Below are 8,737 nucleotides of genomic sequence, written 5' to 3'. Positions count from 1 at the left end.
TGACAATTTTTCATATATGCATGCCTTTGCACCCTTATGCACTTTCCTATCAAGTTTCTTACGTTTTGATTACATATGCTCTCCTTCTACAAGCCTTTTTTGAATGGTTAGGGTTTTATTCCAAAAGAGATTATAATTGATACATTTGTGTTGAGGCAAGGAGGCTCATGGTCTATTGATTGTCACAAGGACTTGACAGTGAAGCAATAAATTGGTCACACGATCAATGGTGTGGTGGTATACCATAGAAAGTGCTTCCTTGGAAGAGATGATTCCGTCACAAAGATATGGGCATTGACATGCATTACTACTTTTCTAACAATACCAAAAAACTCTAGCATAGAGAAGGTTGTGTTGGTGAAGAGGTCAAAATTACTATACCCCTTTAACCAAGCGAGCCCTCTATGATCTTGCTACGTTGGGGGAGCTTAGGGACATTGAGTAAGAAATGGTAGGAAAGCAACCTCTGTATATGAGTCCAAGAAGGCAAGGCTATTTGAGTTATACAATCCACTATCCCTATAACAAAAAAGTCAAGGGTTGATTGAATCTATTGTTGGGCATTCGAGTGATTGCCCTATTGTATTACATTTGATCATGATGCAAGGTTTCTCGATTTCATATCAATTTACTCTTAGTAAATGTTGTCTTCATACATGAGAGTTCTATGTTTGTTCACATAGGCGATGCATGAACATATGATGTACAAGGTATGTTAGATGTAAATGTGCAAATCATTTTCATATTTCATTACTTGAAAAATGTGTGTGTAGTTCATCATTCACATGCATTGTGTACGTGTAATTTTATCTACGTAATAACTATGCAAGCATCAACATTTGTGCATTGCATCATTTATACGTCATCAATTAAATATCACAAATAATTAAAAAATGAAAGACATAATGTGAAGCAAAAAGTATATTTATGACACATAATAAAGAAATAGTGCATGAGAAAATGTATATTCATAACATCCCATAATTTGTAGTTAGTGAATCGAGAGCCCAAAGTGGTCACACATGAGATACACCACAATAAAGTCTCAAAAAGGACCAACACCATCAAGTGACACTAGTCAATAGCCTTGTAAAGGTAAATGGATGAACACTAACCATGTAAAATAGCTCCTAACCACCTCTCACAGATGCACACACACATACATAGAGTAAAACAATGACAGGTGGTCAAAAAGAATATCTCATTAATTGATACACCATTCTATCTTATTCCACACATGTAAGAAACTTGAATACTAAAAGTCTACTATTTTAGCATATAGACAAATTGATTGACAAAGAAGAGTATTTGTTATATTGCTTTGCAATATGGATGTGCTTGGAGTTAAGAGCAAATGAATTCTAGCAAATTAAAGCATCCAACCATAAATAATTTTGGTTACAATTGCTTATGCTACTAAACGATGTGTTCAAATACTGAAAACATATGATTTGAGAGTGAAAATTTTTGGACATGTCTAGGTGCTACCAAATGATGTATACAAGTACCAAAATGTATGATTCAAAATCAAAATAAATTGGTCAATCTCTTAATCTTAGTTTTGCAAGGTAAATTCTCTATGTGTGAAACTTAACCATAGAACCACATATATTTCACATAACTTTGAGTATGAAAGTAAATTAGTGCAATTGCCACAAGCACAAAGCTAGCAAACTTGAGATCTCACATGCGGATTTAGTGATTTTCCTTTCCAACTCACTTTACACAAAGTTACACTGCCCTTTATATACAAATAAGCAACTTCTTACATTTATAATTGATGGTTTTCTAAAAACCAACACTCCATTGGAAGTCATAAATTTAGCACAATGACAATACAAGTGTTTCAAAATCCAAGACAACAATGATTCATTCAATGATTGGAAATCCACGAGAAAAGATTCAAGAATCCATAAGTTATAAAGTATCCACATTTATTTATTTCAAATATATCATTTTATTTCAAAGCTGATTGTAAAGTATGATTCAAAAAATAGTTGTGACTTTAAAGACATGAAAATGTTGTAGTGGCAATTACTTTCTTCATAGCTACATTGTTATTCTCCTTGTCAAGCTATAAGTATTTCAAGATGTAAATGTCTATGGAATATCCCTCAGTTGCATTAAGTCGGTTGGACACTAATGGGATATTTTGTGATCTGAAAGCTTGTTCAATATATGGGCCTCACAAAGTTGCAAGATACTAATGCTAGTGTGATTTCAATTTAGTTTCAACTTATGTGGTAGGATAAATGAATATAGTATGCTTTGTGTCTTTATCCTTGAAGAGTTTGTGAAACATATTAGTTGTTATAAAGAAGTGACTTTAAACTACGTAGTCCTTATTTGCATCACCCCCTTATGACTTATTTTACCAATGTGTTTTTGGTTGCAATAATGAATTTCTTTGCACTTTGATGGATTGCACATTAAATGGTAAGTTTAGAATAGAAACATGTGATTTTGCCTTTCTTGAGTCTTCTCCAGCTGTTCATTTTGGAATAACTTTTCCCTTTTTTTCACTTTGTTGATACTATAGTAAGGAGCATGCTCTTTGACTTTGGTATTGCTTACCACTTTAACTTTTGGGAAATTACTAAGAAGAAAGAAGAGAGCACGCACATCACAAGCGGGAAGCCACATTTTGGAAGGCTCGTCTCTAGACAAAAGAGGAAGTCCTTTTTTCTATAGTTTGATCTCAACTTTGAGCACAAAGTTTAGCTACTTTTGGTTTCTTTTTTATTTATTTGTTTTCTTTGATTTCTTTTTTTTATTTCTTTGCTTTGAAGTTTAGCTTCTTTTGGTTTTGTTGCTTTCAAGACATTCCACAGTTTTGGTTTTGCAACCAGTACATCTAGAACACCTATTTTTAGTTCATAGGGCTTTTTGGAAGTAGCATCACTCATTGCTATGAAAAAAATGGGGTACCACTTAGGAAAGCGAAGATATTTTTGTTGGCACACATGTTTCATGCACATGCCATCAAGCATGTGTATGTTGATCCATCTCCATAGTTACTCTATCATTCCTCTTTCTCATATTTCAACTATAGTTTTGTAGACTTTATCAACATTAACCAACTTAGGGGCTATTGAACTTTAGTTCCAATGCTCTTTAACTTCTTTTAGGTGAAAATAGTCGATATCCTTTTCTATCAACTAAGTTTGCATTGGATAACAATTCTACATGCATCAATTAGAAAGGAAAACTACAATAATGAATATATGCTAAAAGAAGAAACCCCTTTGAGTTATAGCTTGGCATACATGAAACATATGTACTTCACATAAAAATACACGATAGATGTAACCCATGAAGTTTATAAGGCTTTCTATTGATACATGTTTCCTAATAAGCTTAAAGTCCTCCTTTCTTAAACGTTTATAAGTTCCACAACTATTCTAAGCCTGCTTTAACCTTCCAAAAACTTACGAGCAACATTTAACATAAATATAAAGATTGCTATGCTAACATAGAATGAATTTAAATCTTTATGGACATTGGTAGCAAAAATTTATTGTTTATGCCCTTTGATTACTTGGTTTACTTCCATGAGTGACTTTCATATGAAACCATAAGTAGCAAAGCCAACCAATCCAACAACTTTTTAGTGTAACTAAAGGAGATTAAGCCTTGGAAGAATATAAAAAATGAAGCATTGACCATAGGATGGTGAGGAACTTGGAGTGTCAAAAATTATTTATTTGTCCCTTTTAAGTAGGCTTACTTCTCATCATCTAATGCAACACACACTAGAAAACTTGTATAGACACATATTAGGATCCACAAAATAGTGCCAATACCTTATTCTACCAAAAAATAATGTGCACCTATAGTTTGACATCCCCATGGATTTTGCTTTTGTTGAGGTTAAGGGATGCAAAACAAACACCTTGGTTTGTTTTCCATTTAAGGAGTGGGAAGTCTCAACACTTGTAGGACATATTTCGATTGCATCATATGTTATAGAAGGCCTTTGGATAACAGAGCCTATGGTGAGATGAGATGTAATTTGACACTTCTAAAATGGCTCAATGCACACTATAGGATTTGAACCAGTTTGAGACTTAAATATCATTATTTTTGTGACATGCTCAAAGTACTATGGCTTTCCCTTCTTAGCATCAACCACCGCTTGCCCTGGAATCTCTATGAGCCTTTGAGATTTCCTTTTCAAGTTTTATAATCTCATTGAACATTTTCTACTCTTCTCTTTCTCTTTCTCTCTTTGTTGATCTAAGGTTCTATCTCTCTCTCTCTCTTTGTTGCTCTATCTCTAACTCTTTTTTTTCTTTTTCTTTTTCTTTTTCATTGCTATCCTACCCATGACCTCCTCAATGTAGGCAATGCTTTCCTTTGGCTTTCTTCTAGGAGAAATATTCTAGATGATATAGGCCTTTTTTTTGCGACGTATGTTGGCACAAGTAGCTTGTCAAAACTATAGATCAAAAGCTTTTTGGCTATATGCATATCCTCACCCTTAGAGGGACCTTGTGAGTATGGGTAGTGCCAACATAGATATCATACATGAAATCTATCCCAAATTCTTTTATAGCCTCTTGAAGGCAAGTTAAGGCACTACGTTGCCACCTCACAAAGATTTGATATTTGTTACAAATATCCTTTACTAGTCTCAAAAATGGACTTTTTAGTATTCATGTATTTTACGGCCTTCTTAGTTGTCCAAGGCATTCAATTGTTGATTTACCCTTCATTTCACCAACAGTTGGGACTTCCTATGTCAACTACATCAAAGGCTTGTGCTAATATAGTGAGCATAGTATCAATTTGTTGAAAGCATGAAGGTATGGTCTGATCAGTTTGTTGGGCCATTTTTATGATTTTTCTTCTAATTAACTTTGATTTTAATTTTTATTAGAGGTTTGAGTGTACTAGAGGATACTTGATTTAGGTATTCATATTGTACCTTGTTTTCACTCTGACCAAGTGTATGGCAAACCTTTAATCCGACTAGAGCTTTGGGGCTTGTAGAGCATACTTGATTTATAGGCTCATCTAGTACCTCTTGTTTTCTCTTTGACTCAATGGTATTTTTTTTATTCTTCATATTAGAAAATTCTTTTGTTGGTTGAGGTGGGAAACATAGTTAAGGCTATGACTATTTAGGTTCTACATTTATATTAGGAGTAGTAGCTCTCCCTTTTGTGGAAGTTGGGGTACTAACAATCAAGGATAAATGTGTTCTTGGATCCTCAATGTTTGAGTTGGAAGAAGTCACATATTGTGAAGTCTCTACCATAGATTTCACAGCAATTGGGGTTATTGTTGTCAAAATCCTGTGTTGGATATTTTTCCTCTTGGAATCAAGTATTGTGGATTGATAGTAGCATGGGGCTACTATCATTACTTTTCCAACTCCTCTATTGGTAGGTATTTTATATTTGCAATTGGATCTATTGATTGGCAATGAAATGAGGGATATTATAACCAATTAGTAGATGATGTTGCGGGTTTTATAGCCATCCATTTCTTGGCTCTCAACATCATAGTGTCCTAGGGTGGCTTAACTATCGTGGTATTTCTTTCAACTTAGTTTGAGGTTTATCCATTCCTTGGTGTTGCTTTTGTTGGGGTAATAGTGCTTGGTAGTGATGACATGGTGGTATAAGATAGGTTCGGGGCCTAGCTAGCCAAACTCCGTCTCTTTCTAGCATAATACTCTTGAGCTTGCAATAGTACTTTGCGTATCTATCACAGCATTGATTTGAATCTCCTATGGTACCATCAATGAAAATCTCTAAGTGATTTTGGTGGGCATAAATGTTGTTGTTTCTTGATATGTTTCAAGATAATCATGGTCTTATTAGTGGTTCAAGCATCCACATAGTGCTTTTCTTTGTTATATGGAGAATTTTTCTAACAAACCTTTGATTTCCCTATTGGACCTTGAGTAGTTTAGTAAGTAATTGTTTACCCCCCTTTGATAAAGATTGTGATAGATATTGAAGTAGTCTTCTTATCCTTCTTTTGGAATAGTAGGATCTCCTTTACTGAAAGCAATGTAGAAATATGGTCCAGTTATCATTCATTGTGACAACGTTGAGCAACATACAGCAAGCTAGGAACCCAGTGTTCCATGCTAGGACAAAACACATTGAGGTGCACTATCACTTTGTGAGAGAGAAGGTACTTGCAAGAGATTTTGACTTGGTATATGTCAGCACACATGATCATATAGTTGACATTTTCACAAAGGCATTTGGTGTAGAGAAGCTTCAAAATTTTCAAAGCTTACTTGGAGTTGCAGAGATACAATCAAGCTTGAGGGGGAGTGTTGAGATGGCAAGCTCAGTATGTGCAGACATTGATGATGGATCACCTAGCTAGATGGGTTTGCATATCTACACTTAGTTGTGGTGGTGGTCGTGGTGGTCGTGGTGGTGATGATGCTGGTAGAAATGAAAGTGGAGGTGGATGTATCTAAGGGTGGGTGGAATCAGTGAACAATGTGCAATAAGAATTGCCCTTACCCCCATTTTTGAACTAGAAAATTACTTGTAAAAGAGTACAGAGCTCACTCCCATGCAAATTGTAAAGTCCAAAGTGAGGCATAACCTCAATGAATTTCGATCAAGCAATTCAAAAAATAGTTATAAAATGTAAATGGTATATGCAAGGTGAGAGAAGGCTGGTCTAGGCTAATGCAATAAGAGGGTGCCAAAAAATTTGAGGCCACGTATAAAAATTTAAGAAAGTGAATGGATAAGCTCATTCTTGTGGTGTGTAATCTAGAGCTATCTTCTTGTTGCTTGCATTAGAGAGGGAAAGATTAAAATGTGTGTGTGTGTGTGTGTGTGTGTGTGTGTGTGTGTGTGTGTGTGTGTGTGTGTGTGTGTGTGTGTGTGTGTGTGTGTGTGTGTGTGTGTGTGTGTGTGTGTGTGTGTGTGTGTGTGTGTGTGTGTGTGTGTGTGTGTGTAGAGTGAGGGATTAGTGTGGAGAAGCTCTTGCTTCCTCTTCCTCTTCTTCTTCTTGTTGCAAAGCTTGCATGGTGATTGAGGCAAAGGAGGTGGAGCTCATTTGAGGTTGTTGCAAGGATCATGGAGCCATCGATGAGCCTTTTGCAAATAAGCTAAAACAAGAAGGTAAATTTGTGAGTTCATTGCATTCATTTGGAGAGTTTACAATGGTAATCTGAGAGTTCATTGCATTCATTTGGAGAGTTTACGATGGTAATCTGAGAGGTAGGCATAGCCATGTTTCTCAAAATGCTTGAAACAATAAGCATTCCATTAATTCCAAATGTGTAGCTTGTGAAGACGATGACAATGAGTGTCAAGTCCATCTTGGATGTTAGTTCATAGGAGGAGTCCCCCCTACAAGCACCTACTAAATCCCTAAACTAGTGGTAACTCATTTTGGTAAAGCTATAATCACTTATTGAATGAGTAAGTACCACTCAAGTAGCAACACATAGGTTATGCTTAGTACCTAGGTTATGCCTAAGTAGGAAGGGAGAAGCTCATAAAAGTTGGAAAACATTATAATTTTGGTGAACACCAAGGTGAATGCATGGATTATGGTGTTGTTACTAAGAGGAGGGTTGAATCAACGTCAATGGTAAATTGAACTATAATGCATAAGGAGGGTAAGGTGTCATTGCAAGCCTTTGATATGAGATTTTCTATGCCCAATTAACTAGTTAGATGGTGAGGTTGCAATATATGAAGTGTTTCCAATGGTACTAATTTTGGGTAAGAATAGGGCAATGTTATGATGATGGGCACTAATGGAATTTATTCTAATGGCCCTTGAACTTAGTTATGATGATATTGGTCATCTATAAATAGGGGTAGAGGTTATCTATGGACTCTTGTCATTCCATTTAAGCTCAAATAAGTCTAAAAAGAACTCCTCTTCCCAAAAGTAGCTATGGTCAAGTTAAATATATATTCTCTATCTCCAATTTTATCATCCCCTCTATTTGCACAATGTTTTTTTTCCTTCTAACTCCTTCATCCAATCCTATCCCTTAAATATTTTACAAGTTTTATATTTTGGTACTTCTAACTACCCCCATCCAATCCTAGGAAGTTGTAGAGGGAGCTCACCGCTCAACCGCCAAGACCCACAAACCGCTTATCCCTTCATAAGCACCTATGGCTCTCTCTCGCCTAGTCGATGCGCCTTTGATCCTACCGGGGTAGTGAGCTTACCTCGATGCCCGAATGAGTTGCCCTCAAGCACACCGATAGCTCCACGATTCTGATGCAATCTCAAGCACCCTCATAGTTGTCTATGACATTGGGATCAAAATAAAGGGTTGGAAGGCGTTCTTGTGGAGTGGGATCTTTCCCAAGTAGTATTCTAAGTAGTCTAAGGTAATTACATGTAGATGAAAGCACAGTCAGGGCAAGAGGAGAACTCATCTACAAAGCAGACTATAGAGTCATACAAATCTTCGGATGTGAAGACAAGGGCATCTTCAGGTTTAGTACAATTTGCATTGTAGATTATAAGTCATATCGGCCATGGACATTGGGGTGAAAATCCACTCCTACTCTTCGAGGGTACGGCATGAACATTGGGTTGTTTCGCTCAAAGGGCAGATGTTACAGAAAGCCATCAAAGTGTCCATATTCACATCACAAATGCCCAAAACTAAACGTCTTCTATGCCCCATAGGGTGGGATTCTGCTCTCTTTCAACCAATCATTTCTCCTTGAGCCTACTTCCGATATTAATCACTTCTTCCACCACCTTGATTGGAAAAATCATG

Source organism: Lygodium microphyllum, chromosome 1, assembly GCF_053477565.2.
Source record: "Lygodium microphyllum isolate KBCC chromosome 1, Lygodium_microphyllum_v1.1.10, whole genome shotgun sequence".
Classification (NCBI taxonomy): Eukaryota; Viridiplantae; Streptophyta; class Polypodiopsida; order Schizaeales; family Lygodiaceae; genus Lygodium; species Lygodium microphyllum.
This window is presented reverse-complemented; position numbering follows the sequence as displayed.